This window comes from Athene noctua, chromosome 2, assembly GCF_965140245.1.
Source record: "Athene noctua chromosome 2, bAthNoc1.hap1.1, whole genome shotgun sequence".
Taxonomy (NCBI): domain Eukaryota; kingdom Metazoa; phylum Chordata; class Aves; order Strigiformes; family Strigidae; genus Athene; species Athene noctua.
Window position 1 is genome coordinate 56,216,697 of NC_134038.1, and position 18,267 is coordinate 56,234,963.

General features: G+C 37.6%; 1 protein-coding gene across 10 annotated transcripts in view; it reads left to right on the forward strand.

Moving 5' to 3' along the window:
- Positions 1 to 18,267, forward strand: part of PTPRM (protein tyrosine phosphatase receptor type M) — a 500,090-nt gene that overhangs the window by 343,180 nt on the left and 138,643 nt on the right. The window lies entirely within an intron of this gene.

The window sequence follows — 18,267 nt, forward strand, 5'->3', positions numbered from 1 at the left end:
TTTAGTTCATCTTTTCTGGACATGTTTAGATACTCACTCCAAGGTACTTTTCCAATATCTACATGGAGGAAACCCATAGTAATTTCTGAAGTTACCCAGACTTTTCAAAACCATGTTAGCCCAGATGTGTTGAGTGAGAAACCATAACCTTTAATGTGCTGCAAGTTTGGGTTTTTCAAAATAAATGGCTACTACATTGAGTGAGGTGAAGTATCAAAAGTGATTGATTGCTATGCTGGTCACACAATCACACTCAGTTACTGTCCTCGCTTCCTCAGTGTCAAGCAGTAATGAGCCAGGATTTGGAGATTTTTCTGTCCTTAAAGGGGCAGTTTCAGTTCACACTGCTTGTTTCATGAGGGTACAAGCCATTCAGTTTGGGAATCAGTGTAACTGTAGGAAAACTTAGTGCTTATGCAGTCTAGAGATGTCTTGGTTCCTTCCATATTAACAAAAGCTTTGTCTTGCTTTTCTAAACTAATATACAGGAATTTGAATTGAATACTAAGATTGTTTTTAGAAATTCTGGATTCCATATACTCCTGTAGGATAAGCCTGAAAGCCTAGCTTTATTATATATAACACTGAGACATAATACATACATTTGGGAGAGGAACAGAGGATAGGGACAGGTATGTGTATTAAAGAAGTTACCTTTGTATTTGAGTATTTGTATTGCTGTCCCATATTGAATCTTATTCTGTTAATGTTACCAGTTTACCAGGGTGGACTGTCTTCTCTATAAAATTGTGGACTGAATTAATTCCTCAATTAGCCTGTTGACATTGTTTGTAGCTTCCTAAAAAATTTGGTTCCGAAATCAGTAACTGGTAACAACAGTCATTCTAGGCACTGAGATCTTGTCATTATCTACCATCATTGTTGAATTAGAATTTCAAAGAGGGTATAAGGTGAATCATTTTCATTCTCTTTGTTTAAGACTTTTCCCTCAGGAAAAAGGGGTAATTTGTGCATTTTTTTACTCTGAAATTGCATTTCTGTATACATAGATAGCTCAAAACTGACTTCATATTCTTTAATTTTAAATATCTAAATAGAAAGAAGAGTTTTTCCTTATTTCAGTATTAGTATGTATTGTACAAGATGGATAATGGCACTGGAAACTTAGTTTCTCTAAACCTGAAACCTGACATTACACTTGTGTGACTGTAAATGTCTTAACAGTAAAGAAGCTATAGTGCGTAGAAAGACCAAAACTCACTTAATATTTTTTTAATTTTTGTTGCTAAAGGCCCCTTGTATTTTTTCTAAAAGATTGAAGTGCTGGTTTTCAAAATGGCTTAATCAAATATCGGACTGATAACAGAAGGTGTCTGCAAAAGGTGGGACTACAAGGAATAAGGTGAATGTTGCATTGTATCTCTCCTGTACATAAGAAGGACAAGCATCATAAAAATGCTTAAAGAAAAATGGGTGGAAGAAATCATATGGTGAATGTAGCCTAGGAGTCCTTTGGTCCAGTAAACCACAGGCTTGATCACTTCTGTGATACCAGATAAGAACAACTGTAACAAGATGTTTGAGTCTGTTGAGTGATGTCAGCACAGGGCACTGAGGTGTTGTAGTCGTTAGTATTGCAATAACTTCTATTGACTGATTATATTTTTGTTTGAGCTTCTTATCTGTAATCTTTTCTCTGACCCTGAATCCCATGGCTGAAATACCTTTCTTGAGCCTATCTGCAGGGGTTATGGCCAGGTTAATGATAATCTACCTCAAGGCAGCATCTGTCAGTGTTCACTCTTAATTTCACAATGAAAATGTTCTAATATTGGCTCCTTTTCCTTCTTCTCCTTTTCATTTCCTTTCTTATCTGCAGTATTTCTCAAGCTCCCTTAAAGTCTAGACTGCCAGATCCCCAGAGGGAAGAACAGTGGCCATTTGCTTTTCATAGTGTCTAGCTGACCAAAATAATCATTCATTTTCAAATTTTCTTTCTGTCATTTTTCTTGGTCATTGTTTTCCTGCAACTCTGTTGTCTTCCTCTCTTGTCTTCCTAACTCTGGCATGCAAGGATAAGGAACCATACCTCAGTTGCTTTCTTCTGCCGCTCCTGGTCACTCCGGTCCTCTGCCTTCATTTGTGAGTCTGTGCAAGGATTCTATCTGATCAGGCTCCTTCCTAATTTCAGGGCAATAGCCCATATGCAAAATGTAGCTAGTAAGATTGCATCAGCTGTGAAATTGAGCCTTACAAAAACTAATCAAGCAAGGAAACAGAAGAAGGCACTGTGCTGTGTACTTACAAAAGAAAATCTTTTACAAGACTTATCATAAGTATTAGAATAATGGGTCTATTTCATTTACAAGTGTGCAAGAAAGGTTTTATTATCACTGCTGTTATTATTATTAGGCTGTAATTTTTAGTATATGCTACAGAAAGAAATCTGTAGGCCTGTCAGCAAAGTATTGCCTAATTCTGTTACTTAGTTCCTGTGCCAACCAGACAGCAGCAGTGATCCAAATAAAAAGAAGTAGTAGTTGGAGCAGAGCAGAGTTTTGTAGGGCTTGTGCCATGAACTACCTGCTCCTGTGAGTACTGAGCTGATAAATGTAAAGAAGCGTGTTTATTTTTCTGTTTAGCAGCTGAAGCTCAGGACCACTTCTGCATTTGATCTGAGATCCCTCGGTAAGACATTGAACCAAATGTCTAAGGGTATCTAAATTATACCCAGTTCATCTGCAGAGGGAGGAAGTTCTCTCCTTCTTTCTCACTCCCCAATTCCTCTGATCATGAAGACACAAGTTAGAGCTACCAGAGACGTCTCTGGCTTCCCTGAAGGAAAAATAAAGCAAAGCATTTGCCAGCCTATGCATTTCACAGTTGTACAGGAATGAGAGGATCATCTGGTTTAGAGCAATTATGCCACTCTGCATCTCCCATTGCAAAGTGATAGTGTGCTTTCCACCTACATACATGGTGAGGTCAGGAACCAAAAGTAGGTCTTCCAGTATGGATTTGGCCAACATGTTCATATTGGGTACAACAATGTGTGCATATTGGCTGCAGCAAGTAATGGTTTAGGTAGGCTAGATAGATTTTAGTTTGCTTAAAGATATGTATTGAATTATTCTTTAGCTATAGTGTGTGCTTGCAGCCCAGAAAGCCAACCATATCTTGGGCTGCATCAAGATAAGTGTGGCCAGCGGGTTGAGAGAGATGATTCTCCCACTCTACTCCACCCTCATGAGATCCCACTTGGAATAGTGTGTGCACCTGTGGGGCCTCCAGCATAAGAAGGACATGGACCTGTTGGAGCAGGTCCAGAGGAGGCCACAAAGATGATCAGGGTCTGGAGCACCTCCCCTATGAGGATGCGCTGAGAGAGTTGGGGTTGTTCAGCCTGGAGAAGAGAAGGCTCTGGGGAGACCTTATAGCAGCAGTACTTAAAGGGGGCCGGCAGGAAAGATGGGAAAAGACTTGGGGAGTGTAGTGATAATGATGAAGGATAGTGGGTTTAAACTGGAAGAAGGTAGATTCAGATTAGGTATAAGGAAGAAATTCTTCAATGTGAGGGTGGTGAGGCACTGGAACAGGTTGCCCAGAGAAGCTGTGGCTGCCCCCTCCCTGGCAGTGTTCAAGGCCAGGTTGGACGGGGCTTTGAGCAACCTGGTCTGGTGGAAGGTGTCCCTGCCCATGGCAGGGGGTTGGAACTAGGTGATCTCTAAGGTCCCTTCCAACCCAAACCATGCTAGGATAGTGGAATGTGTTTTGCAGTTTTATGGTCCTATTTGGCCATTGCCCACAGAACAGTCCCTTCAAAGGGACTAGGTTCATGGTTTACAGTGTATTTTCAAAAGCAGATGAATTACGGAAAGTCACGTTTATGATACGTCATAGAACAAGGCCCTGAGCCTTAGCTCTAACATCCGGGTGTTACTGGCGGTAGAACTTTACTTTCTGCTTACTGAAGAGGGAAGAGTCATGTCTTCATTTTAATATTCTCCAGATTAAGATTATATAGGATATTCTAAACTAAGAAAAGAGAAGCACATAAGGATGTGAAGAGGAGAACAAGGTACACTGGTTGTGTGTGGAGTCCCGTTACAGGCTCCAAGCAAGACTAGGTTTATTTTTTTGCTGAATAGGTTACTGCAGTTTCACTTGCCTTTTGTTGGAATCCAAAGCACTGTAAACCTATTTTGAGACAGGAGTTCTGTGCATTCATGGAAGTGTCTTGTTCAGTTTTCTGTCCACAAAGCATTTTATATAACTTATTCCTTAGATCCTACTGTTGTTGTCCTTCTTCCAGCTTCTTTTTCTCTTTCAGCACTAAATGTATGCCCAGCTCTTAAGACTGCCTTCTTATTCTACTGACCATTTCCTTTTTCATCTGTTTCTCTTCTTCCTCTGCTCCTCCTTTTAGTTACTCTTACTTTCCTTTAGCTCCTTCCCCTCCCACCTCCACCCCCACCCCCAATACTATATTGTCTGTGCTGTCCTGAAAAATATCTCCTTAAAATTGCCTCATTTTCATTCTCCATGCTCTGCTTTGTCTCCTGAGACTTAATGCAGGCTGCCTAGTCATTTGTTCTTGCTCCACATCCTACCATCCCTCTCCTCAGAACCTGTAGAAGGGAAAGAGGCAAATGTGAGAATGTCAGAATATACTTCTATTATTGTGCAATCTTTTTTTGTAATTCTTCTCCTTCTTGATTTTTACTAAATGCCTATTGCTTAGATAGACTTACTCTGTAGGAAGATTTAACACATAAATTAAGGAAAGACTGAGTTACACGTCTACATAAGAATTTTTTACATTGGGGATTGTTTCTTTGTTTTCATGGGAAAACAGCAAGCAGTTTTTATTTGCTCTTTTTTTCTTATCTAAAAATTTATTTTGCTGAGGCTTTAAAAATATTGATTTCCAGGTTGAAATTTAGCATGCGATATTTTACATTCAAAAAAGAAAAAATTTATCTTAAGCAATTGAAAGTGATGTCACCATGGAAGTAGCAATATAACGTTAAATATAAGAAGTGTACTTCAACACCCACATTACTGTGTATTTACTTATGTGAAAACAAGGTAATGCTTACTGTATTAAGAACAGCTTTTCATTTTATGATTGCCTGTTGTTCTTTGAATCATAACCTTCACTGGTTTCTTTAATTTAGGAGAAAAAGCCATTAAACATAGATACTTCCTGAAAGTGTGTGCTGCATGAAAGCTTTAATTAAATCTACAAGTAAAGCTTTAAAAGAACAAGAATCAAATTAATTGCAACAAGGACTATGCATTTATTTCTGTGACAGGCCTTTGCGTGTTAGAGAAAAGGCAATCTGTGTACCCTTATCTGAATTAGTAAACTCAATATCACTTTTCATTAGCATGGTAGGTCATTGCCATGCGTCTTCAGTGTGACACTGTTTACATGTTAATGACCTCACAAATAGAGTCTGTTCCAAATGGTTTGCAGTAGTAGAAAGTTGTAAATCCATGAAGTGGAATAAACTGTCCTCTGCTTTCTGCATCATTGCTTCTTGTGAGTTCCCCTCTGGACTGAGCTTCATAATTAGGCAGCAGTATAATTAAGGCAAATTCAGTAAATGCAAATAGGGCAAAAGGATTTATAGCTGATTATGGTTGTTATAGCATACCTGAAATAAATTAATTTCTAAGCATCGTTATTAGTTGACTTTTCAATGACATGGAGTCTAGAAGTAGAAAGTATTGTTCTCAAAAAATGCTCTTAGCTTAAGTTAGTGAGTATGAGTTCATGATGATGTATTCAGACTTACAAAGTGCAGTAAGGATGAATGAAAAAACCACAGGATTCAGTAGAACATATTGCTTTCGTTGTTTGGTGTATGATTGCTTTTATTAGATAAGATTTTTTAGATTATAAATATATTTTTCCCCCACCGTATAATGTAATGAAATCAGCATGCTCCCTAAAATCATATCCTTAAAGAAAATGTCATATTTACATCTGGTAATTTGACTAGACAGTGGAAAGCTTCACTGCTTTAAAATCTTGGGATGATAAAGCCAACATCAAATGAGTAAAACAAACTCAGCATAACCACTTAAATTTGATTGCCTAAAATATGTAAAGCAAAGACCATTCTGATATCCTGCTGTGTGAATTCATTTAGTGCTGAATGCCCTCAATTCCCATTGACTTCAGCATCTTGCAGAATCTGGTCCTATATTTGGATGTCTCAGCCGTGCCATAGCAAAAAGCCTATTTTTCACTGGTCATATGCAGCATCTACCTGGTATCACAAGACATATACTCTGTGGTTCTGCCTTCAACAATCTTGGGAGTTGCTTTGAAGGCAGAGAGTAATGGTTTCTACTTTAGTCGCTCACCTAATATGCAAAGCGAGTTTAATTATATGCTGTCCAACCTTCTCTGCTACATATTTTTCCACTTGCTGGTTCTGGGTGAAATACATACTTTCTACGTGCAGAGGTTACTAGTAAGTGTACAGTGCCCCTGGAAGCATTTATGGCTAATCTTGCCCTCAGCATGCATAATACAGCTAAGTACTAATTAAAGGTTAAAGAATAGGGATCCATCTTTTCTCTGCCTGATGAATAGAGGAATGTGTTCTGCATGAGGTCAGATGCTACTTTTAACTGGACAGCATTGCTAGGATGCCACAGAACCTAACTACGTGAGACTAAAATTCGAGAGACTCCAGATTTTCTCACAGCACAACAAAGGACTAATAAATCACTGCCTTGTGTTGTGTAATGAATTAGCTGTTTTACTGTGTTTCATATGAATATGTAATGCTGCAAGGCATACATGGGCAGAATGTAGATTTGATTTCATAAGGGATATTTTTTCTGTCCTACATACTGACTTCTGAAAATTGTCTGTGGCCCAGTTGTACATTTTGCTATTAAAAATGAGAAATATACTTCTGGCAAGGCAATAAAGTCACCACAAACATTATTACCCTCTCTCAGATCCCAATAATAGCTGATTAAAGCAGGTTTTGATTACTTCTGAATATTACCATGACTGCTGCCATGCAGTATAAGAGAAATTAACTGGTTAGTGATGGACCTGTGGTGGCAGATAAAAAACTTGGCTGTTTAGTGGAAGTCTGTCTTTGTAGGGCTATAATTTCCCCACAATTTCCAGAGGTTTTGTAATTTTAAAACTTCTTCAAAACTTTTCACACCAGAATGGACTACAACTTTGTGGTTCTTGGAAGTCATCCTTTCAGAAATCCTAGTGTTTGCTTCTTTTCTGTAGGCTTCTTCCTGGCATAAAAATCTAATAATAGCAATTGCTTTTTCAATAAGCTTCCAAATAAGCTATGGAAAGAGTATGGGAATCAAGAGGTCTGGTTTCTGCCACCAACTTGCTGATGAAAGTTCTTAAACCTTTGGGTGCCATATTCTTCACATTAATTAAATTTTTATTGCTGTTAACTGCTGCCAAGCAGTGGTATCAGGGCTACTGGAGGTCTGATAATCAGAGAGGCAGAGTACTTCATGCTTCCTTTATCATCACTTGGATTTGAGAAAATTTGATCTTTGCATTTCTAAATAGAAAGCCAGCACTGCCTGAAAATATACATTGTTGTAATATTAGTACCTGAAAATCAGTGATGGAGATATCATCAGCTAAGGCAAGATAAGCCACATATACTTGCAGAAACACATGTTCTCTTATGAGTAGCCTTTGCAAAAGCACCATGGGAGGTGTAAAGTATTTTCACTGACACTTACTGCTTTGACACTTCAGTGACTACAGAGCTGCCTCCTTTCCTACAGTAAGAGTAATCAGCATCTGAGCTTTACTGCTTGAACTCTTGTGCATGTGAATTGCTCTTTTGACAAAAACAAAAACTCATTACTTAAAGCCCAGATACACAGTAGTAGGTTCCTTGGTAAAGGTATGAAAACAGTGAAACGGAATAATACAATAGTTTAGCATCTCGTGATTTTCAGAAATGCATAAATAAAATAACTGAGCATACTATACCACTTAGAGTCTAATCATTTGCTGTCTGATTAGAAGTCAGATAGCCGTAAGGTGAAAATAAGATGGAAAAGGTCAAATGATTAAATTAGCTGCATTCAGGCAGGCATTACTTACAAGGATTTTTTGCTATGATTAAAGAAGGTCAACAGTAAGTCAAACAAATAAGATCAAGTTAGTGACCCTCAGAAAGGGAAATTAACCTCAATGATAAATAAAAAGTTACTGTCCACTATGAGCACTCCAAGAAGTGCTACTCTTGGTTAATCACATCTTTCACTTTCAGCTATGGACTCTGAATATAACTGCTATTCTGATTATTTACAGAGGAATGCACATCCTTAATACAGGATCTAAACAGTAAAACTTATTTTCCCATTCCTTTTAACTCACACTGCTTTTTAATAACACAAGAAATGCCTACTACAGTTCTAGTACACATCCCATTAATATCCTATTGAATTTATCACTGTTTTCATGTTTTGTTGTAAACAGATTCATCTGAGTAGTGCTGTTTTCCGTATTACTTAATCTCTTGTAGGTGTTTCCAATCACTACATTATTGCCTGGTGTTTTAAATATATTGACAACAGGTTAACATTCTGGTCACACTATTCTCCTTTTTAATGTTGGGTTTATTTTCCTTTAGTGGACATTCTTGGGAGCCTTGTTTTTCCTGCTGTATCCCGTCAGAGTCTAATGAAAATCTAGGCTAAATTTATAGTGTAGAATTTTCTTAATATATCTCTTGCATTTGGCTAATCATGGAGAATCTAGACTTTTATAGTCAAATCAGTTCTCTTTCTCAAAATCTTTTAATATGGGTGAGGAAGTGCAGTGATCCAAAAAGTTGTGAAACCCTATAAAAAGTCACTTGATGTTGTTTTGGTACTTGTGCATTTGCTGTGAATGAAAAATTACTCTGTCTCTTATTATCTAAGAGCCAAGAAATGCATATATATATTGGAGTGACTAACCAGGAATGAAAACACAGCAGGAAAGGTCACTGTCTGGTTCGTGATTACTGATTAGTTACCAAAAGTTCAAAGCTAAATTGGCCTGTCCTTATCTTCCCCGTATCTCATTAGCCTCTGCAGTACCTGTGATCTAGGATTTTCCTGTTGGGATCTTCTCCATAAATATTCACGCAGATCTTGTCTGTTTGTGACAAAAGGGATCTCCATGTGTATTAGCTATTTGTTGTAATTTTAGTAGCTTCAGTGTGCTTGGTTTCTATTTGGTGTTGCAAAATGTCTGCAGATATTACAATGGGCTGTGGCAGAATGTCTTTGCCTTTCTGAGGAAAGACAGCGATGGGATGTCTTCTTGTTGCTTGATTTGCTGTCAGGTGCTTACTAGACAGTAGACCAAAGCAGCTATTTTAAAAACATTTACAGGCCAAACAGTCTAGATTGCTTACTTAAGAGGGTTGTATAGTTATGAGGAAGAAATAGTTAAATGATTACTCAGAGTTTATGCACTTTGATATGATATTATCCACACAATATTGAGAAATTTCTCAATCCTTGAGAAATTGGATTGAGATACTAAATAAAACTATGTCACATGCTACTTCTTCAGTATCAACCAACAAAATATTAATGCCATGGTTCTTCCTACTCTCTGCAGACTGTTGCTTTATTGCATTACATCCTAGAATGAATGATACTGTCACCTTTAAAAAAATCTTTCCTTGTGTGTCCAAGGTCAGTAAGAAGGAGAATACTAGTGTGTGTCGTGCATGCAATCATTGCTCAGAAATGCTATGTTAAAGAGAGGTTGTGTAGATCAGCAAATGTCCTAGAAGTTCAGATATGGTTAGTTTGCCCTTGCTTTAGCTAGTGAGAGTGATTTGACAGCTGCACTTTGTAGTTTCTTCCTTCTGGAGCGTGTGATCATGCTTTGATAGCAACCCTTAATCTATTATTAATGCAGTTGTATGTAGATCAAAACTACAGATCCTTAGTCACGTCAGAAAGTAATGCTAATCTATTTTTATATCATTTGAGGATGTATCCGAAGTGAAGGAAATGAAGTGCCAGAGTGCTAATGTCAGGTATTTCGTACCTCTGTTCCTCTATGCAAACTGTAATCTCAATCTCTGTAGGTATGCATGTACATGTGCACTGCACAATAAACCTCCTCAGTTTTTTGTCCCAAGAACTAATAAATATGTGCCTCCTTTGAGTCTTTTCAGAATTTGTTGATTCTGATCTGTGGCTTTTTATCAAGCTTTGAAGAAGAGAATTTGAGATTATTTTGAGTGAAGTCTTGCTAACATCTAGTTGCCAACATTTTGATGATAATCCATGTACACCAGCTTTCAAAATTAAGGGGGTTAATTTAGTCCTGTGATTTTCTCTAATAACATCATTATTACAGGTTATTGTAGAAGTAATGCAGTGTGGGTTATGTTCACTCTCCCATTCTGAAATGGGCTTTTTGTGGGTTTAAGATGATGTGACAAGCTATGAAATTTTATTGTAGAAGAGCATGTGGCCTCCATGTGCTGATGTCCACCTGACAGGTGGACACTACCATACATGCTAGTTTCTTGAGTACGTTGGTTAAGTTGGATCTGCCAGGAAATCAAACCCCCAGGGCTTTGGCATGATCATTCTCAGTGTCACCTGAGAGTCAGGATGAAGTCAGGGCATGCACCTAGCTGCAGGGGCTAAGGAGCACTTCTGGGTTCCTCGGTTTAGCCATGGGCTGGGAGACAGCTGTATGCTTTATCAAGGAATAAATGTGCTCCGAAAGGGAACAGCTAAGGCAAATAAATGTCCCAGGATGCAAACCAGAGAAAGAAAATATCTGTGAGACTGAGGTAGTACTTTCAGTACAAGGAAAAGCATTGAAAATCTTCAGCTGGCAGTGCCTCGGATGCTGACAGATTTCCCTCTCAGAACAGCCTCAAGTGTCCATTTGACCAGAGAAACAATTCACTGGTATCACATGAACTGTAATTCTTGGTGATAGAGCACCAAAGATACGCTGTGGGAGGGGAAGTAACTGGGATCCTTCTCCTCTTTGACCCGATACCCACACACCTTGTCACTACATTGTGCCAGGCAGTCACCCATCTAGTACTGCTGAAGTGGAGATGGGTACAAGGAGGAACTTGAGACCTGTAACCTGTTGTAGCTTGCTGTGATAATGTAAGTTCCTCTTTTTCCATATGACATAAAAAGCCTTGGAGAAACAGGTGGCAGAGGTCCACAGAAGCTTCAAGATGGCCCAAATTTGAAGTTGCAGCTCTTGGTGTTTTAGTCCGTAACATAATGCAGCAAGATACTCTGTTATTACTTTCTGCCTTTGCAAATCTAAGGGAACAGGAGTGTTAGGTTTCCTTCACCATCTAGTCAGCTCCACTACAAGACGCTGTCATCTTTTTATTACTAATACCGGAAAATTTCCTACAGTAGCTAATTTACCAGTGAAATACAGACATTTAAACATGTCAGCTGCATTTTTTTCTTCCTATATGCATCTTGGAGTTTATATACAGATGGTATTTTTACGTTTATTTCTAATAGCTATTAACATTTTCCTGTGCCTTATTTCTTTTGAATGTCTCTTTACCAAGCCTGTCAGCTTTTCATCTCTGAAGCTAAAAATAGATGTTTATACAGAAATCAGAAGAGATTGAAATTACGGGCTGATTCACAAATAGAAAAAAAGAAATTACACAGCTTTCATTAATTATTCCATAGATACTTTTGTTTGTGGGAGTGGTGCATTGAGCATCTATTTTTTTCAATCCTGAAGAAAGTTAAGTAGCTGAAAATGAGATTAGAGAGAAACAAGCCAAAGTTGCACATTGCATTTAGTCATAGGAAATATCACCTTTTGTATCACACTGAAAGAGGGATTGCATATTCACAGCTGGAATTTTTGCTGCCCTTTATTGTAGCAGCAGCAGCTGCCATTTTTCTATTCCATAGCATTAAACCAACCCATAATTTTGCAGCAAATTCTGCCAGAAATGTGCATGTGAATACTGATACTCTATACTGAACCAGGCCTCTAAATCTATTTTTTATTTCTGGGCAGCATGTAGAATGCTAAAGGAAGTGGCATTTTCATGTTTATGTGGAACAATAGTGGTGCAAAACCATATTCTTGTGACATTTTCAGGTGGCAAATGACATGAGGAGTGAGAAGGATGAGTAGTTCTGATGTAAATAACAACACAACCATAAAAAAAGCAAAGAGAACAGTACTATAGTCCTTTAGTGATCCTGGAGTTGAAGATGATGTTCATTTTCAGAAAATGCATTTTTGATAACATTATTTAGTTACCCATGATAATAAGGTTAAAAGTGTGATAGATGAATCAGCTTCTAGAAATTAAGTTGATGTAGCAATATAAAAGACTGAATTTCTGGAACAAATTCCATTGAGGATTTTAAAAAGAATGACATTTCATAAAGAACATCAGAGGTGAAGCTAGAAGCAGCATTCTGTATCTCAGTCTGCTATTCACATTAAAAAATGTTTGAGCCAAATGTGTCCCTTAGCCTTCAGCTGTTCATTTTTAATGTATGTGTGGCTTGTACATGCTGCAGTTCTTATATTCAATGCTCAATCTTCATCCAAATACAAGAGCATTGACTCCAGGGACAGAGAATTCTTGACTATCAATACTGTACCTTACTATTATTTATGAAGGTTCTTCCTTTTTGCTCCATTCAAATAGATGCAGCACTATTTCAGGCATCTAATGATTACTCTCACATATGCAATTATGCCAAACAGATCTAAGATAAACAAATCAGAACTGCAAATGAACCTCACATTCAGCCAGCTCTTCAGTAGGTTAGTTTTAGCAAAGAAACAGACCATCTTTCTGAAGAGACATGTTAAATTGCAGAAAAGCTGAATCCAGCTAAAACAAGTTATTAAGAAAAGCAGTCTACCGTAGCAATTTTGTAGTACTGGTTTGTTTTGACACCAACTATTTTTCTCTCAATAACTGTCAGTGGATTCATGTTTGCCTGATATTTACTCTCATTATACAGTTGGCAGTTAAAAGGCTATTTCTAAAGTCAGGTGGCTGTATCTCATCTTCCAGCTATACTTAGTCCTCATTCCTTATCCTTTTTGTTTGCTAAACACCTCACTTTACTTTGCAGACATTCACAGTACTTGGTGATATGCTAAGGCTGCAGTGTGTTTTCACAGAGATTATTTTTTCTATTGCTTAGAAAACAGTTAATTGTTCAAAGACCAGTTGCGTAAATGGTATTTTCACATCAAATATGTTTGTATTTTTATGTCAGCCAAGTGGAAACTGAATTTTTAATACAGTATTTTATTGTGGGGTTGAGTGTCAGCAGATGTATAACAAAAAGAAGAGAACTCCAAAATAAATCAATTTGTCATGTTTCATAAACTTATGTAGTACCACAGTCAACACCTGTCCTATTAGCAAGTAACAAAGCAAAGAGTAGGATGCTTTCTGTCGGTTCTATTATGAACTACAAGGTCATAATATGGTGGAAAAAATATATGAACGAGAACTTCTTGACTTCTCTAAAGTTGCAATGGTTATTTATTAGACCTTGTTTATTTGCTGTGATTGTAGCAGAGGAATTTTTTCTTGCCTACTCAGTCTGACAGTAGCATAGGCAAGAAGGAGGACTGTTGCAGCTGATATCTACCCGACACTTCCCTCTGGTGAGGCTCATTGTGAAACTCCAGTCCATTGCAGAACCTTTGGGTACTTTATTTAAAATGCTTATTTTGTGGAGATAGGACTCTTCCTACACTTTACTGTGTTAATGGCATGTACTTACAGTGATGCAGTGAGAATGTGACTGTAATCAAATTGCTTTATCTGATTTATAATATTTGAGCAACAAAGGACCCCAGGCTAGTCATGCTGTTACTTCTTTTCAAGTCCACATTTCATTTTGACATAGGTGCTAAAAGGAAGAGTCGGTCTATTTCTTTCTGCCCAGTCAGTGTCTTTGTATTGCATGTACTTGAATGCATTATCAATGCTGGTAGACAAAGGTCCCATTTTTGAAGGAAAAAAAATCCTTAGTAACATGCCTACTTGGTTTTGACTATATTAAAAATATTTTGCTTGATCACAGTCAGAATGAGAGAGAGTTTCTTAGTAGGGTGTTTGTAGGTAATAGAAAGGCAAGTGGATATTTTTCCTGAGTATTTTTCTCCCCTAGGACTGAGGTACCAGCTATGTACAAATTCCTACCATATATCCAGCCCCCTAGAGAGGAACGGTGAAGCTCCTGATAAGCCTTTTTATAATTCTTCATTTGCTTTTAGCCTTTTGGGCTATTCTGGACATCAGAAGTATCAGTAGATAAGCAGACACAGACTTACAGAATAATTTATGTTGAAAGGGACCTTGTGTATCTGGTCTAATGACACCCATCCCTCCATCATATCACTGAAGTCACTAGGTCTGTTCTAACAAAATGTCCTGTGTACTCAGAAATGCCTTTGATAGAGTAATCACAGGCATTTAGAATCTGGCACAGTAAATCATGAAGACAGAAGGTAGGAGCAGCTGTGATATGTATTTTTTAAGCAGAACATCCCAAGATATTTAGAAATAGAAAAAGCAGGAAGTAACTTCACCAACTTTTTGTCATTCTGAATGACCTTCCAAATATTTGAATTGCTTTTCGGATACCTGAATTTTTTGAAGCTTATCCCTTTTAAACAGTACCTTCAACCTTTACTTTTTCTGTTTAGTTTATTAGTCGGTGAACTATATCACTGGTTTACAGATGAGTTACATGAAGCTTTTTCAGTAAATGAAATGTGAAAAATCTATCATTTTTGTTGCAATTATACAGCAAGACCTCTATATGTGTTTGAGGATGCTCTTGTGAAAGTGTGCTGTAAAGAATATCTTTGAATCCCCACCCTTCTGGGCTGGTTGTATCCTGAGTCAGTGCTCTCCTCCAGAATAAACCACACTGGCGATATGTAAGCTAATTTGAAGGAGCATGCACTATGGGGTCCTGGACCCAGATCATTCCATGTTTCCTTTCTATGAAAACCAGGTCATGAAGGGTAAAAGGAATTAGACTGATGCAATTCAGTACAGTTTCAAGGTATGCACAAGGAACCAGGGCTCAAAAACTGCTTCCAAGTCTCTTGTTTTATCTGTAGTTGGTATCAGCTCTAGATGGAAGTGCCTGATAGATACTGTATGGGCATCTACTGTTAAACTAGAGTAAGGACAAGACAAAATTTTCCAGCTCTGCATTGCAGCAGACCCTCTGACACTGATGGATTTATCTCATGGCTAGGTGGGCTGCCTAAATGTTTCTGGAAATGTTGAGTGTGATTGTTCCCAACGCAATAAGTGCACTACATCACAGTTAGTTTGTGCATGCAAAGCAGTGTGTTCGGCATGTTCATTGTCAGACCTACTGAATATTGTTGGGTAGATCTTGGGGCCTTTTGTATCTATGGGCCTGGAAACTCACCAAGTGGGTCTGTGCTCCAAGGCAGTTTGAATGCTGACTTTACAGTGACCCACTCCCAAAGCAGACACATTGTGCGTAGAGGCTGTCTCTTTGAATCAGAAAATAGTGAAAACTATTTTACCAGAATTAATGGAGCAGGAAAAATCTATTGTGTCTATGTACTGAGATGTATTAAGAACATTGGATCAAGATTATATCAAGCATGATCTAAGATCCCAGACTCATAAATTTTGTTCCTGATCAGCCTTTAATTTGATACTGTTACCCATCTTCTCAATATTTCAGTTACACCCACAATAAAGTCAGAAAGTAATATTAGAAAGTACAATCCCATAGGGAACATTAGAAATCACAAAACCCAGCCATGGCAGGCAAGATGTTTTTATTGTTTTTTATTTCAGAGCATAATGACCATTTAAGTAGTACATAGATATATTGGCATGCTTTCCTTCAGTGTTTAACTACATACCACCAGCACAGAGAAATAAATCCAAGATGTTTCACTCTTGCCCCCTGACTCGCTGCATGCTAAAATAGCAACACATGTGTACATGATAAGTGTTGAATTCAGTATGCCTTGAGAGGGGATTGTATAGAAAATAAATCCTTGTGTATACATTCCCTTTTTTAAGCTTTGTAATGATAGACTTAATCTGAAACTGGAGATAGAATTTTGGAGCAGCCATTTGTGGCAACCAATAATAACATGACCACATTATTTCTTGTTGAGCCTGAAAGTGCTACTGGCCATCACTCTGAAACCTTTGTTTTTATTTGTAGAAGAAAATTACACTCAGAGGTACTCGAGGGCATATTTTACTCTGTGTTGGATGTTGATATGCTCATAAATGTGTCATCTACATTGTGAGCTAGTAATATGTTAATGCCGAGTTCATAAGATTAATCGGGCCACATGCTGTCTTGTGATTCTGCTAATACAGTTTTGAGAAGCATCAGCACTTTTATGCTTTTAATTTGCAAATGACCCTTGCATGGCAATACATTATGTAAGCAGACATCTCACAAGATGTTTTCAGGGTCCGTCATCCAGACTGTGCTGCAGATTTCCTGCATCTTGACCTGCCTCTGCAGTTTGCACCCAGTTGCTATAAACTTATTAAAGACCAATGTGCACTGACCTTTAAAAGTTGCAGTATTTAAAATAAAACACATAACTCAGGTTACATTTTAAATAAATCATCTAATAAGGGATATTTTTTACTATCTCTTTAATTACACATATAAGAACCCATTTTCCATTTTATTTATACCTGAGCCCCCAGAATTCATAATCCTGCACTTAATATTTTGTTCAATGTTAAATTGCAGAATCCAGAAGAAACACCTGCTTGCTACTACTGTTGGTGTAAAGGGGTGAAAAAGCTGAAAATAATAAATTGAAAAAATAAGATACCTTTTGCACATATTAACTCTTTAAAATAAGGACTGTGTAACTTTACTGGAGAAAAAAGGCTTCATAGGAGAACTTTCATTTTATTTGAATGTTTTTATTTTTTGAAAATCTCAAAATCCAATTCAACATTCTAAATTTCCCCAAAAAGACCTTAAGACAGACTTGAGGTTAGAAATTAATATACTTTAAACATCGGAGAACCTCATTACAATGTTGCTGTTAAAGATAAAATAAAACTGCAAAGGCCAGATTCATTAGTACATTTCAGCTGCTTTGGGATACTTTGGAGATTCAAAACAACCAATAACTGGACTTAACCACCCGGTTAAGTCAATTTTATGACTCTTTTCCACTGCTAAAGCAGAAAAATACAACCAGAACGAATTGATCCAACTGTTGTGAGATATCTTAGAGTTAAAGCCTTTACTAGCAGCCTTAGCTGTGATTCTCTTTGTCCACTGCAAAGACAATGGAAATACAAGTCTGTTCTGTTTCTAACATCCTCCCAGTCTACTCATGAGGAGTAAGAGAACTTTCTCCTTGATTCCTGGAAAAAAATAGCCCTTTAGTAATGAAAGGCCTAAATCACATGTTTGTACACATCCCAAATCCACTTCAGCCCTTCAGTACAGGCACAATACTCTGAAAGTAGAACCAAACACCAAAGATTCAGCTTTGATAAGCACATTCTTGAGCTTCACTCTTTCCCTTTACAGATGGATTCAGTTTGGGATTTCCATTTTACAGTATTACTAAATCACCAAATACTCCCTTCACTCACTCAGACAGCAGCATTGCAAGAGAGCACTAAAAGTCAGGGATGACTGTAAATCTGCATTCTGAGTCTTAGGCACTTAATGAGGAAGAAAGATTTTCGAAAAAAAAAAAAAAATATACTAGATCATATTCTAATATGATGGAATATGATCTATTCTAAGAGTAGAGACTATTGTCCTGACCTTTCAGGCAAGCCATTTATAAGGTGCAGGTGTACGTAACATGTCCAGTGATGTACCACATTAAAGTATCTCCTTATGCAGCAAACTGAACTGAATTCAGACATTATCGGCATTTCTCAACTCATACCTTGTTTATGTCTGCTACTGTGTTTAGCACTGCATGTCTGTCTACAAATCAGTCATGTTTCTACTGAAATCTGTCAGAGTTGTACTCACTGAGTTCTTAGTACAAGTCTGTTTGGAATAAATCAGACAAGGAAGTAACAGGGTAGAACTGTAAGTAGCATCTGCCCTTGCTTCGTAAAGATACTCCACTTAATCAAGATGGTCAGCTCCATTTAACCCAAACACTCTTCACTTAGTTTCTAGTTTTAATTTAATTCAGCTGTAAAATTTGTTGATAATGAGTAAAATCTAAGTCACAAACTAAAGGTTTAGCATGTTATCTATTCTGTACCT